The sequence below is a fragment of the Tachyglossus aculeatus genome, chromosome 7, assembly GCF_015852505.1.
Source record: "Tachyglossus aculeatus isolate mTacAcu1 chromosome 7, mTacAcu1.pri, whole genome shotgun sequence".
Classification (NCBI taxonomy): domain Eukaryota; kingdom Metazoa; phylum Chordata; class Mammalia; order Monotremata; family Tachyglossidae; genus Tachyglossus; species Tachyglossus aculeatus.
In genome coordinates this window covers 23,677,027-23,691,645 of record NC_052072.1, presented here as the reverse complement: position 1 = coordinate 23,691,645, position 14,619 = coordinate 23,677,027, and positions in this window count along the sequence as shown.

Below are 14,619 nucleotides of genomic sequence, written 5' to 3'. Positions count from 1 at the left end.
TATAAACCCCAGTGCTTAGAATGGTGCCTTTCACATAGTCAATGCTTAACAAATCCCATTAAAAAATAAAATAAATGCCATTGATTGATTGACAGAGCCCCAAGCTCCAAGAGCACTTTCCTCTGCATATCCTCCTCTTTGCAGTTGGGATGATTAATTATGTAAGGACATCCCATGTCAGCATCCTCATGTTGCAGCCTGGGATCCTGTTGCTGTTCCAGGAAGTACTTTCTGCACAACTCACTGTCTGTTTCTGGAATAAATAGTGTTGGAATCCTGGCAGTTTGGGGTTGGAAAATGCTAGTCTGAACAGAAAAGACTCCTGCCTCTCCATCTGGTGCCTGTGAGACAGTGGCAAAATTTTGAGGACAATATTTTATCTGTTTTTGTGCTCGTGTAATTTTAGAATGTGCACTGTAAGATCTGGACTGAAATCAGTAGATCAATCAATGAGAAGCAGTGTGGCTTAGTGGAAAGAGCACTGTCCTGGGAGTCAAAGGATCTGGGTTCTAATATTGTCTCCACTACTTGCCTTCTGGGTGACCCTGGGCAAGGCAATTAACATCTTTGTGACTCAGTTTCCTCATCTTTAAAATGGGGATCGCCTATTCTCCCCAGCCCCTTAGACTGTGAGCCCTATGAAGGACCCAGACTGTATTTACACTGATTATCCTTTATCTACCCTGGTGCTTAGTTCAGTGCTTGGCACTGAACTACGATTCATTCCATCATATTTTTTGAGTGCTTACTGTGTGCAGAGCACTGTACTAAGCACTTGGGAAGTACAAGTTGGCAACATATACAGACGGTCCCTACCCAACAGCGGGCTCACATGGTAAGTGCTTAACAATTATTATTATTATTGCTACTATTATTATTATTGAGAGCTTACTGTGTGCAGAGCACTATATTAAGCACTTGGGGGAGTACAACAGATTTAGTAAACAAAATCCCTACCCTCAAGGAGCTTATAGTCCAGTGAGAGGAGCTTACAATCCACTAACAATCTCTGTTCAGGGCCAGAGGGGTGGTCATTTCCAAAGGGGAGGTGGTGGACAAGTCACCTGAAGGACACCTTAAATTCGTACACTGGCATGACATCACATCTATTGAGCCGGTATTAGCTCAGAAATATTTTTCTATTGTGTTTGCTAAGTGTTTACCGTGTGTCAAGAATGTTCTAAGCGTTGGTGTAGATATAAGTTAATCAGGTCAGAAACAACCGTTATCCTACATGGGGCTCTCAGCTGAAAAACGTTCCTCTCAGAAGGGAGGGGAGCTGAAGAACCCAGGATTTCAGGAAACTGTGATAGTTCAGGTTAGGGAAAACTCAATCACTAGTATTTATTAAGTGCTTCTATGTTCCAAGCACTGTACTATGTGCTTGGGAGAGGACAATACAACAGAATTAGCAGGCATGTTCCCTGCCCACAAGTTTCTGGCTTGTTTAGGTAGAAGGCTTTTTTTTTTTCAGTGACATTTGTTAAGCTCTTACTGTGTGCCAAGCCTTGTACTAAAGGCTGGGACAGATACAACCTAATCAAGTTGCCCCCAGTCCACGTCCCACATGGAACTCACAGTCTTAATCTACATTTTACAGATGAGGCCCAGGTAAGTGAAATGACTTGCCCAAGGTCACACGGCAGATAAGTAGCAGAGCTGAGATTAGAACCCAGGTCCTCTGACTTCCAGGCCTGAGATCTTCTCACTAGACCATGTTGCTTCTCTCTCTAGGTAGACTATGGGCCTGACTCCCATTGCTTCCAGTCCACTCACTCACCTCTAAAGGGATATTGAGGAGTCTGGTACCGTAGGACTTGGTGATATTCAGAGAAATGCCATCACAAAGGGTAAGAGCTCATTGGTTTCAATCAGGTCTGACCGTATCAACTTACTCTGCTATCAAAGCACTGACTTATTTCCATATCTGTCTTTCCATTCTCCTCTTCCTTCACTCTTTAATTTGTTTCGCATCTGCCTCCCCCAGCAGACTGTAAGTTCTTTGAAGGCAGACAGCATGACTTCAAATGCTTTTGTACCCTCCCAAGAGCTCAGTACTCTGCACACAGTAGGTTCTCAGTATTATCATTATTACTGTTATTATAATTATTGCAGGGTGGATAGATAAAAGCACTGCATCAAGGGATAAAGGAAAATGATTGTGCTTGTGAATGGAGGAGAGACAGCAGGAGGGCAGCAGGACAAGTCACTTCACTTCTCTGTGCCTCATTTACTTCATCTATAAAATGGGGATTAAATCTTCCTCCCTCCAGCTTTGATGGTGAACCCCATGTGAGTCAGGGACTGTGTCTGACCTGATCAATTTGTATCTACCCCAGTGATTAGAACAGTGTTTGACACACAGTATGCACTTAATAATAATAATGGAATTTGTAAGCACTTACTGTGGGCCAGGCACTGTATTAAGCACTGGGGTGGATACAAACAAATTGGGTTGTACGCAGTCCCTGTCATTCATTCATTCATTCATTCATTCAATTGTATTTATTGAGCACTTACTGAGCACGGTACTAAGCTCTTGGAAAGTACAATTCAACAACAAATAGAGACAATCCCTGCCCAACAATGGGCTCACAGTCTAGAAGGGGGACCGGGCTCACGGATTGAATCCCCATTTTACAGATGAGGTAACTGAGGAACAGAGACATAAAGTGACTTGCCCAAGGTCACATAGCAGAGAAGTTGTAGAGCCGAGATTAGAACCCATGACCTTCTGACTCCCAGTCCCAGGCTCTATCCATTAAGCAACACTGCTTAACAAATGCCATTATTATTATTTTATTACTGGGAGGTGATTTCAGGGCTACATGGTCTGAGCTTCCTGGAGGAAATCAGAGGTTTCAGGATCAGGCACGTCATCCACCTTTTTGGGAAAGGAAGGGTCCCTGCAGAGGCGGCAGCCAAAGGTACATTTCTCACTGCCGTCATTCCCAACTAAGGAATTTCATTGCAGCAAGAGGGGTTTAGGTGAGCCATGAGGAAGGAATTGATGGACATTTGAAGGGTGTGGAATCTCTTTCTATGGGAGTTTTCAAACCCAGAGGTTCTCACTGGTCCGGGCTGGCCTGGGTGCATCTCCGATGAGTGAGATGAGGTGTTATAAACTCTTTTCCTCCTCCCTGCTCTCCGCCCTGTTGGGAAGTACAAGCTTCCCTGTCAGCCCCTAGGTATCTCCTGGCAGCAGCCTCCAGAAGAGAGGTCTGAGTCATGGACAACCCAATTTCACTGAGCTCAAGGCTAAAATTAGAGTCACTTCGCTCCTCTAATGCCAACCTACTTAACTGTACCTCGATCTTGTCTATCTTGCCGCCGACATCACACCCACATCCTGCCTCTGGCCTGGAATATCCTCTCTTTTCATATCCACTAGACAATTACTCTCCCCATCCTTCAAAGCCTTACTGAAGACCCATCTCCTTCAAGAGCATATATATTGTGTACATATCTATAATTGTGTTTATATCTATAATTCTATTTATCTATTTTGATGCTATTGATGTCTATCTACTTGTTTTGTTTTGTTGTCTGTCTCCTCCTTCTAGACTGTGAGCCCGTTGTTGGGTAGGGATTGTCTCTATTTGTTGCCGAATTGTACTTTCCAAGTGCTTAGTACAGTGCTCTGCACATAGTAAGCGCTCAATAAATATGCTTGAATGAATGATTGAATGAGGCCTTCCCTAAGTCCCCATTTTCTGTTCTCCTACTCCCTTCTGAGTTGCCCTGATTTGTGCTCCTTATTCACCCCACTCAGTCCCACAGCATTTATGTACACATCCGTAATTTATTTATTTTAAGAGATAGTCTATTGAAGGCACATTTCCTCCAAGAGGCCTTCCCTGACTAAGTCCTCCTTTCCTTTTCTTCCACTCCCTTCTGCCCTCTGCGTCTCCCTGATTTGCTCCTTTTATTCATCCCCCCACCAGGCCCCCAGCACTTGTGTCCATATCCATAATTATTTTATCTTAATTTTGTCTCCCCCTCTAGACCGTAAGCTCTCTGTGGGCAGGGAATGTGTCTGTTATATTGTTCTATTGTACTCCCCCAAGTGCTTAGTACAATATTCTGCACACAGTAAACGCTCAATAAATACGATTGATTGATTGGTGTGTGAGGCTGTGCTTCCAGGTATCACACACCTCTGCAGAGTCCCGAGCAGGAGGCCTCTGTGATGCTTCTCCCCTCCCCTCTCTCACTCACTGGGAGAGAAAGGACAAAGTTTCCCCGGAGACTGGGCAAACCATTCTTGCAGAATGGTAGGTAGGATCAGGATCTTCCCAGATTGAATCTCTCTTCCCCCCTCACCCCGCCCCCCCCCGCCCCCTTGAATTTTTTTTTTATGGGATTTGTTAAGTGCTTACTATGTGCCAGACTCTGTATTAAGCCCTGGGGTAGACACAAGCTAATCAAGTTGGACACAGTCCCTCTCCCATGTAGGGCTTGCTGTCATAATCTCTATTTTACAGATGAGGGAACTGAGGCACAGAGAAGTGAAGTGACTTTCCCAAGGTCACACATCAGACAAGTGGAGGAGGTGGGAAATGCTTTTGGCATGTCACCCCCCATCCTCAAAAATCTCCAGTAGTTGCCTATTAACCTTTGTATCAAGCAAAAACTTCTCACTATTGGCTTCAAAGCTCTCCATCCCCTTGCCCCCTCCTACCTCACTTCCCTTCTCTCCTTCTCCACCCCAGCCCGCACACTCAACCTCCTCACTGTGCCTCCTTCTCTCCTGTCCCACTGTCGACCCCTGGCCCACATCCTACCTCTGGTCTGGAATGCCCTCCCTCCTCATATCCACCAAACTAGCACGCTTCCCCCCTTCAAAGCCCTACTGAAATCTCACCTCCTCCAGGAGGCCTTCCCAGACTGAGCCCCCCTTTTCCTCTGCTCCTCCTCCCCTCCCCATTGTCCCGACTCCCTCCCTCTGCTCTACCCCCTTCCCCTCCCTAAAGCACTTGTGTATATATGCACATATTTATTATTCTATTTATTTTATTAATGATGTGTATATATCTGTAATTCCATTTATTTATATTGATGCTATTGATGCCTGTTTTCTTGTTCTGATGTCTGTCTCCACCCTTCTAGACTGTGAGCCCATTGTTGGGTAGGGATTGTTTCTATTTGTTGTCGAATTGTAATTTCCGGGTGCTTAGTACTGGGCTCTGCACATAGTAAGGGCTGAATAAATACGATTGAATGAATGAATGAATGAGTGAATGAATGAATGAATGACTCCCAAGCCCATGCTCTATCTGCTAGACCATGCTGCTTCTCATTGCACCACTAGCACTGTTCACAAACTGAGTGGTGTGTAGTTTGTAATTGGATGGTGTACTTCAGGGGAGTTAATGTTGGGGAAATTAGTATACTTCAAGGCATGAGGTAAGGAAGGTGGATGTATAGATAAGGGAGGGGCAGTGGCAAAATAATAATAATAATAATACTGGCATTTATTAAGTGCTTACTATGTGCAAGGTACTGTTCTAAGCATTGGGTGGTCAGGGTGGTCAGTTTGTCCCATGGGGGGCTCACAGTCTTAATCCCCATTTTACAGATGAGGTACCTGAGGCAAAGAGAAGTTAAGTGACTTACCGAAAGTCACACAGCTGACAAGTGGCGGAGCCAGAATTTGAACCCATGACCTCTGACTCCAAAGCCCAGGCTCTTTCCACTGAGCCATGCTGCTTCTCAAACAGGTCTGTCTGAAATTTACAGTGGTGATGAAGAAGAGACCATGTTCAAGGGGCAGAGGCCAGCACGAGGAAGTCTCACGTCCTGGATTGGAGAAGGGGCTCGGGCATGAGGGTAGCTTGCCTCGATCAGATGACCATGAGAGGACATGGACGCTTGGCAAAATCATAGGCCACCAATGGATGCAGGGGAGGGTTCATGTCAGTGGGTGGATTGTATCAGCCGGCGAACATTCTCCCCTGGTTACAGAGGGTGGATCCACTGGATCTGGATTATGATGTGGAGCCCTTCAATCGATCAGTTGTATTTGTTGAGCGCTTACTGTGGGCAGAGCACTGTACTAAGAGGTTGGGAGAGTTCAATATTACGATATGACAGACACATTCCCTGCCCATATATTACCACAGAGAAGCAGCGAGGCCTAGTGGAAAGAGCCTGAGCCTGGGAGACAGAAGACCTGGGTTCTATTCTTGGCTCTGCCACTTGCCTGCTGTGTGACCTTGGGCAAGTCACTTCACTTCTCTGTGCCTCAGGTACCTCATCTGTAAGATGGGGATTATGACTGTGAGCCCTAACTGGGGTGGGAACTGTGTCCAACCTGATTATCTTGTATCCACCCTAGTGCTAGTAGCATAGACTAAATCATAGTAAGTGCTTAGCAAATACCATTAAAAATAACAATAAAGCTGCTTATTGCTGCTTCTGAATACCTCCTCATTGTAGTTTTACTACACTGATCTGCTGTGTTAACAGTTTTCCGATCAGTCGGTTAAATTTATCAAATGCTTGCTATGATCAGAGCACTATACTAAGTGCTTGGGAGAGTACAATACAATAGAACTGGTAGATATGATCCCTGCTCACAAGAAGCTTACAACTAGTATGGAAGACATTCCTTTAAATAAATTACAGATAGGGGAAACAGCAGAGTATAAGGACATATACATAAATGTTTTGGGGTAGGGAGAGAACCAAAGTGCTTAAGGAATGTAGAACTAAGGGCATAAGTTCCTACCCCATTTTTCTATCTTTTAGACAATTTTATCTCCAAGACAGAAATCACCCTCAGATTGCATAACTCAGTTTTTTTTAAGAGCCTCTAATGTGGAAATGTGTCGGAAACCTTTTGCAAATTCAAGTATCTGATGCCCACTAGTTCCCATCTAGGTACCCATTGGATAACCACTTCCAAGAACTCCAGCAGATTCAGGGAGGCTCAATTTCTTCTTGTAGTAACCTTCTGCTTTCTCTGGCTTCTACTTAGTACTCGGGGATTCTAAACTTAATTCTCGTTTCTACCAATTCTTCAGGTAGAAGTAGGGATTTCCTGTCAGTAATTCCCAGATTAACTTCCGGTCCTCTGGTACAGAGGCAATTTGTAATGATAGGTAACACAATCAATCAATCAATGGTATTTATTGAGCGCTTACTCTGTTCAGAGCACTATACTAAACCCTTGGGAGAGTACAATATAACAGTTGGTAGACACATTCCCTGCCCCTACTCGTATCAGGTATTTTGCAACTTCCTCTCTGAGTCCCTGCAGCCTTTTTACATAGATGTCATGCAGCCCCAGATTGATTTATATCTAGACTGTCAATTGGATCCAAAACATCCTGTGTGGTTACCATGATCTAATCTAGTTCCTCTGACATGTCTGCTAAGAAAACACACTGGGTATGGAAATCACCCCAGTGTCTTCCTCAGTAAAGACTGACAACCTTCATGCTCTTTTTCATCTCTGACTGTGGATTTTTCTACCATAAACATCAAGTGGTCCCACTAAGGAGGATAGACTGTTTCAGGTGAAATCAGGGGAAAGCGTAGGGCATTGTAGGAAATTTAGGCTGTGTGATCTTGGGTAAGTCACTTAGGTTCTCTGTACCTCAGTTTCTTCATCTGTAAAATGGGGATTAAATACATATTTTCCTTCCTCCTTACACTGTGAGCCCCGTGTTGAACAGGGGCTGTGTCTGATTTGATTGTATTTTGTCTATCCCTGTGTTGGCACAGTGCTTAGCACTAAATGCTTATCACCAAGATTATTATCAGTAATAGTTCATCTTTGTAAATTGTTTTTATCCATCTGTCTCTCCCATTGGACTGTAAACTCCCTGAGGGCAGAGAATACGTATCTTGCTTCTCTTGTAATCAATCAATCAGTGGAATTTTTTGAGCATTACTGTGTGCAGAGAGCAGTATGCTAAACGCCTGGTAGGATACAGTACAGTACTCTCCCAGGCAATTAGTAGAGTGTTTTGCACTCACTACATGTTCAGTAAATACCACTGATTGATAGAATGCTTCTGGCCAAAGTGTAGGAGAGTCTGGGACCAGTGGAAGCAGTGTTGCTTAGTGGTTAAAGTAAGGCCTGGGAGTCAGAAGGATCTGGGTCCTAATCCAAGCTCCTTCATTTGTCTGCTGTGTGACCTTGAGCAAGTCACTTCACTTCTCTGTGCCTCATACGTGTTACCTCATCTGTAGAAGCAGCGTGACTCAGTGGAAAGGGCATGGGCTTTGGAGTCAGAGGTCATGGGTTCAAATCCCGGCTCCACCACTTGTCAACTGTGTGACTTTAGGCAAGTCACTTAACTTCTCTGGGCCTCAGTTACCTCATCTGTAAAATGGGGGTTATGATTGTGAGCCCCACGTGGGACAACCTGATCACCTTGTAACCTCCCCAGCACTTAGAACAGTGCTTTGCACATAGTAAGCACTTAATAAATGCCATTATTGTTATTATTAACATGGGGGGAAAGACTGTGAGCCATATATAATGACAACTGTGGCATGTGTGAAGTGTTCACTCTGTGCTGGGCACTGTACTAAGCGCTGAGATTGACACAAGATAATCAGGTCCCTGTCCCGCATGGGGCTCACAGTCTTAACCCCCACTTTACAGATGAGGTAGCTGAGGCACAGAGAAGTGAAGTAACTTGCCCAAGGTCACACAGTAGACAAGCAGCATTGCTGGGCTTAGAATCCAGGTCCTTCTGACTCCCACACCTGTGCTCTATCTACTAGGCCAAACTGCTTCTCAACGTAATTATTGAATAGCACAATTGTCAACACTTTCAGAAGATGTCAGATTAACATCACAACATGTACTCAAAAGGAGAGCCTCTATTTGAGCATAGCACTCTTGTTTATATCTTAAAATTTATTTTATTTATATTCTATTTTATTTATATTTGTATTTATTTTATATTTATATTTTTTAATTCATATTAATATCTGTCCCCCCCCCGCATCTAGTCTCTAAGCTCCTTGTGAGCAGGGAATGTGTCTGCCAACTTTGTTATATTGTACTCTACCAAGTGCTTAGTACAGTGCTCTGCACACAGTAAGTGCTCAATAGATATCATTGATAGCAGAAAGAGCACAGGCCTGGGAGTCAGAAGAGTTGGGTTCTAATCCTACGTTTGCTACTTTTCTCCTTGAGCAAGTCACTTAACTTCTTAGTGCCTCAATTCCTTCATCTGTATAATGGAAATGAAGACTGTGAGCCCTATGTAGGACAGGGTCTGTGTCCAACTTGATTATCTTTTATCTACCCAAGTGTATAGAATGGTGCCTGGCATATAATAAACATTTAACAAATACCACAATTCTTCTTCTTTCTTCTTCTTCTTCTTCTTCTTCTTCTTCTTCTTCTTCTTCTTCTTCTTCTTCTTCTTCTTCTTCTTCTTCTTCTTCTTCTTCTTCTTCTTCTTCTTCTTCTTCCTCTTCCTCTTCCTCTTCTTCTTCTTCTTCTTCTCCTTCTCCTTCTCCTTCTCCTTTCCCTTCTTCTTCTTCTTCTTCTTCTTCTTCTTCTTCTTCTTCTTCTTCTTCTTCTTCTTCTTCTTCTTCTTCTTCTTCTTCTTCTTCTTCTTCTTCTTCTTCTTCTCCTCCTTCTCCTTCTCCTTCTCCTTCTCCTTCTTCTTCTCCTTTCCCTTCTCCTTTCCCTTCTCCTTCTCCTTCTTCTTTCTTCTTTCTTCTTCTTCCTCTTACTCCTCCTTATTCTTCATCTTCTTCTACTTCTTCTTCTTCCTTGGTTTCTTCATCTGAAAAATGGGGATTTCATCCCTGTTCTCCTTCCAACTAGGGCTTAACAAATACCACAGTTAGTACTATTACTTAGACTGAGAAGCAGCGTGGCTCAATGGAAAGAGCCCGGGCTTTGGAGTCGGAGGTCAGAGGTTCAATTCCCGGCTCTGCCACTTGTCAGCTGTGGGACTTTGGGCAAGTCACTTAACTTCTCTGGGCCTCAGGTACCTCATCTGTAAAATGGGGATTAAGACTGTGAGCCCCTTGGGACAACCGGATCACTTTGTAACCTCCCCAGCGCTTAGAACAGTGCTTTGCACATAGTAAGCGCTTAATAAATGCCATTATTATTATTATTATTATTATTTGTCAGCTGTGTGACTTTGGGCAAGTCACTTAACTTCTCTGTGCCTCAGTTGCCTCATCTGTGAAATGGTGATTGACTTTTATGGGAAATCTATTTTGATTTAGATTTTTCAACCAGGTTGGAGATGGATTGATTTTGATTTTCAGGCAGTGTGGAAGCCTAAAATTTGTCTCTTGGTTCCTCACTCCCCGACCAAGTCTTAGGTCACAAAGACTGGATCTTATTAATGTTCAGTAATTGCTGAGTGTTGTTAAATTTACCCTTTAGCATTTCATCTTATCCATTCCAGTAGCAGAATGTCAATACTCCTTTGCCAAAGTCCTCTGTTTCAGTCTCCAAACCGCACTCCTTCCTTTAGAGGTTGTTTTTAAAAGTTTCCCACTCCAGGTGGCTTTGCCTGCTATAGCCCTCCCTTCTTTCCTATCATGCCATCCCTTCACCCTCTTCAATATCTTCAACACTTGTTCCCTTTGTTTATCCATTTACAGGTACTGTTTCTATCTGCTCTTTCCTTCTTGAACCGGAGTTCAAGTTCGTGGTCATACACTGTCATACATTATGCCAGATTGTATGTTTGTCAATTTACACCTAGTGGTTTTAGACTGTGAGTTTCTCAAAGGCAGGGATCATATCATATTCTTCTGTGGGTCCCCCCAGGCACCTACTAAACTGTTCTGGCCCCAGAAGGTGCTCTGAAGAAATGTTGAAGATAGTAATCTTCCAGTTGCATAAGAAAGAAGACAACACTGATGTCGGATCTCCCTTGAATTTCCCCTGAAGAATAGTCTTCCTGGAGGAGGTTTGCGAAAGAATCAGATGGAAGCAAAGGAATGGGAAATGGAAAAGGACAGACAGGCAGAACCAATTTGGGAAAACCTGGACTCCTCACAAGGCATGGGGTGAAGTTCCTTTGCAGAAGAGCTTGGTGGGAAGAGCACGGGACTGGGAGACAGGAGACTTGGGTTCTAATCCCAGCTCTGCCACTTGCCTGCTTCCTGTGTGATCTGAGACAAATCACTTAACTTCTCTATACCTCAGTTTCCACCATCTGTGAAATGGGGATTCAATATCTGGTCTCCCTTCCCCTTAGACTGTTAACCTTCGGTGGGGCAAGGACTGTCCAACCTGATTATCTTGTATCTACCCCAGCGCTCAGCATAATGCTTGGCACATAGTAAGCACTTAGTGAGCATGGGAGTAGGAGACAGGCTACCTGGGTTCTAATCCCAGTTTAGCCACTTGACTCCTGTGTGATCTGAGGCAAGTCACTTAACTTCTCTGTCCCTAGATTTCCTTATCACTTAACTTCTCTGTCCCTAGATTTCCTTATCTGAGGATAGAATCCCTATTTTCTCTTCCCCTTAGACAGTGAGCACTGTGTGAAACGAAGACTGTGTCTAACCTTATTACCTTGAACCTGCCCCAGAGTTTAGTACATTGCTTAGCGCATAGTAAGCACACAGTACCACAGTTAGTTAGGTCCCACAGACCCAGGCCCAGCAGACAGCCACAGTTTGAGAGTACAATGTAACAATATAACAGACATATTACCTCCCCACAATGATAATGATAATAAAAATAAAATAATAGCAATATTTAGAGATTTTACAGTCATACATATTTATAGATAGTTACATACCTATGAAATGTATTACATATCTATAAATGAAGGCTACATTAGCAATTACTTATTTATATTAATATCTGTCTAGTCCTCTAGACTGTAAGCTCACTGCGGGCAGGGAACGTTTGGACCAACTCTGCCATATTGTACTCTCTCAAGAGCTTAGTACCGTGCTAAATACCACTGATTGACAATAATAATGATGGTGACATTTATTAAACCCTATGTACCAAGAGCCCTATATAGTGTTGGGGTAAATAAAAGATAACCATATGAGACATAGCCCCTGTCCCACATGGGCTCACAGTCTAAGTAGGGTGGGAGAACAAACTTTGAATCACCATTTTACAGGTAAGGAAACTGAAGCCCAGAAAAATGTCTTATCCAAGGTCACACAATGGGCAAGTGGTGGAGCCAGGATAAGCAGCATGGCCTAGTGGATAGAGCATGGAACTGGGAGTCAGAAGGACCTGGGTTCTAATCCTGCATCCACCACTTGTCTGCTGTGTGTGTGAGATCTTGGGCAAGTCACTTAATTTCTCCATACCTGTTACCTCATTTGCAAAATGGGGATTAAAACTGTGAGACCCCAGTGGGACAGGGACTTTGTCGCACCTGATCTACCCCAGCGCTTAGAACAGCACTTGACACCTGTCCAGTTGTTTTGTTTTGTTGTCTGTCTCCCCCTTCTAGACTGTGAGCCCGTAGTTGGGTAGGGACCGTCTCTATATGTTGCTGATTTGTACTTCCCAAGAGCTTAGTACAGTGCTCTGTACACAGTAAGTGCTCAATAAATATGATTGAATGAATGAATGAATGAATGAATGAATGACAGGGACTGTGCCCAACCCTATTTGCTTATATCCACCCCAGCGCTAGTACGGTGCCTGACACATAGTAAGCACTTAACAAATGCCATAATTATTATTAGAAACCCAGTGCATTATTACTGTGCCAGAAAGGCATCTATGGTATTTACTAGATTGCCTCAGCTTCTTTCAGGAGTTATCCCACAGAGACTCCCTCAGGTTGATACATTCAGGGCTGGGATCAGAAGGCATGGCAGGAGGTCAGAAGTAGCTTCTTTGAACTTCCCAACTTGAAGCAACTTCAAGGATCCATCAGGGAAAGGCAGGAGGATGATGAGTTTCGCCATCCAGACTTCCTGGATCCAGGAGAGCCTGAAATTGGCTGGCAAACCAGGCTCTGGGGAGTTCGAGTTGAGAGCCAGAAGTCCATCCCATCCCACAGTGGGCTAATCTCACTTGGAGCCCAAGCCTGGGAGTCAAAAGGACCCGGGTTCTTATCCCAGCTCCGCCACTTGTCTGCTATGTGACCTTGGGCAAGTCATGTCACTTCTCTGGGCCTCGGTTCCCTCATCTGTGAATTAGGATTAAGACTGTGAGCCCTATGGCAGATAAGGACTGTGTCCAACCTGATTAGCTTTTGTCTACTCCAATACTTGGAACAGTCTCTGGCACATAGGAAATGCTTAACAGAAGCAGCATGGCTTCGTGGAAGGAGCCCGGGCTTGGGGGTCGGAGGACGTGAGTTCTAACCCCGGCTCTGCCACTTGTCTTCTGTGTGGCTTTGGGCAAGATGCCAGACTTCTCTGTGCCTCAGTTACCTCATCTGTAAAATGGGGACTAAGACTGTGGGCTCCACCTGGAGCAACCTCATTATCTTGTATCTATCCATGAACTTAGAAGAGTGCATGGCACATAGTAAATGCTTAACAACAGTGCTCTGCTCACAGTAAGCACTCAATAAGTATGATTGAATGAATGAATGAAATACCATAATTATTAAATAGCACTGTTATTATTAGTATTATCAGCTCCATCATCATCATCTTTCCTTCTGAGTGGGGGGACCGCATTGGGGGTCACAGGTGACACTCACCGATCACACCTTTCCCCTCACCCTCCCCACTGGGTGGGGACTGTCAGTCAGTCAGTCAGTCAGTCGATCATACTTATTAAGTGCTTACTGTGTGCAGAGTACTGTACTACAGGCTCGGGAGAGTATACTATAACAATAAACAGACACGTTCCCCGCCTACAACGAGCTTACATTCTAGAGGGACTGTGCAAACACATCGTGGCCCAGGCTGGAGTCCTAGCCATGCTCTGCACCCTTCAGCTCAGAAAAACCTGAAGGCAGCTCTTCCGTACATTTAATTCCCTTCTCAGGCCCCCTGTTCCTCCCCCTCCTCCTTCCCTCAGCCCCAACGATCTGGCCTCCTACTTCATTAATAAAATTAAATCCGTCAGGTCTGAGCTCCCCAAAGTCACTCCCCCAGCCTTCTCCAACCCCTTGGCTTGCAACCCTGTCTGCTACTCTCCCATCCTTTCCAGCAGTATCCTCAGAGGAGCCCTCGGGACTCAATGGCTCTGTCTTCCCATCCTGACTGCTTTCTTCTTGTAGCTGCTCCAGGCTTAGATGTAGGTAAATCTGCATTTTGGGACCTATGATGTGGTTTGGAGCTATTTGACCTCAGATGGGTTTGCAAAGGGACAGTGAGTCACTATGCCAAGGGCAGCGGCGAGTTTGGGAACGGAGCCACTGACACATGTGGTGCCATCTGAGAGCGAGGGCACAGAGGACACAAAGCCCCATCTCGCTGGCCTTGTCCACGTCAGGCAAAATTAACTGCAGTTTCGCCTGCGAGAAGCAGCACGGCCTAGTGGATACAGAATAGGCCTGGGAGTCAGAAGGTCATGAGTTCTAATCCCAGCTCTGCCACTTACCTGCTGTGTGACCCTAGGCAAGTCATTTCACTTCTCTGTACCTCAGTTACCCCATCTGTAAAATGGGAACTGAGACTGTGAGCCCTGTGTGAGACATGGACTGTGTCCAATCTGATTTGCTTGTATCCATCCCAGTG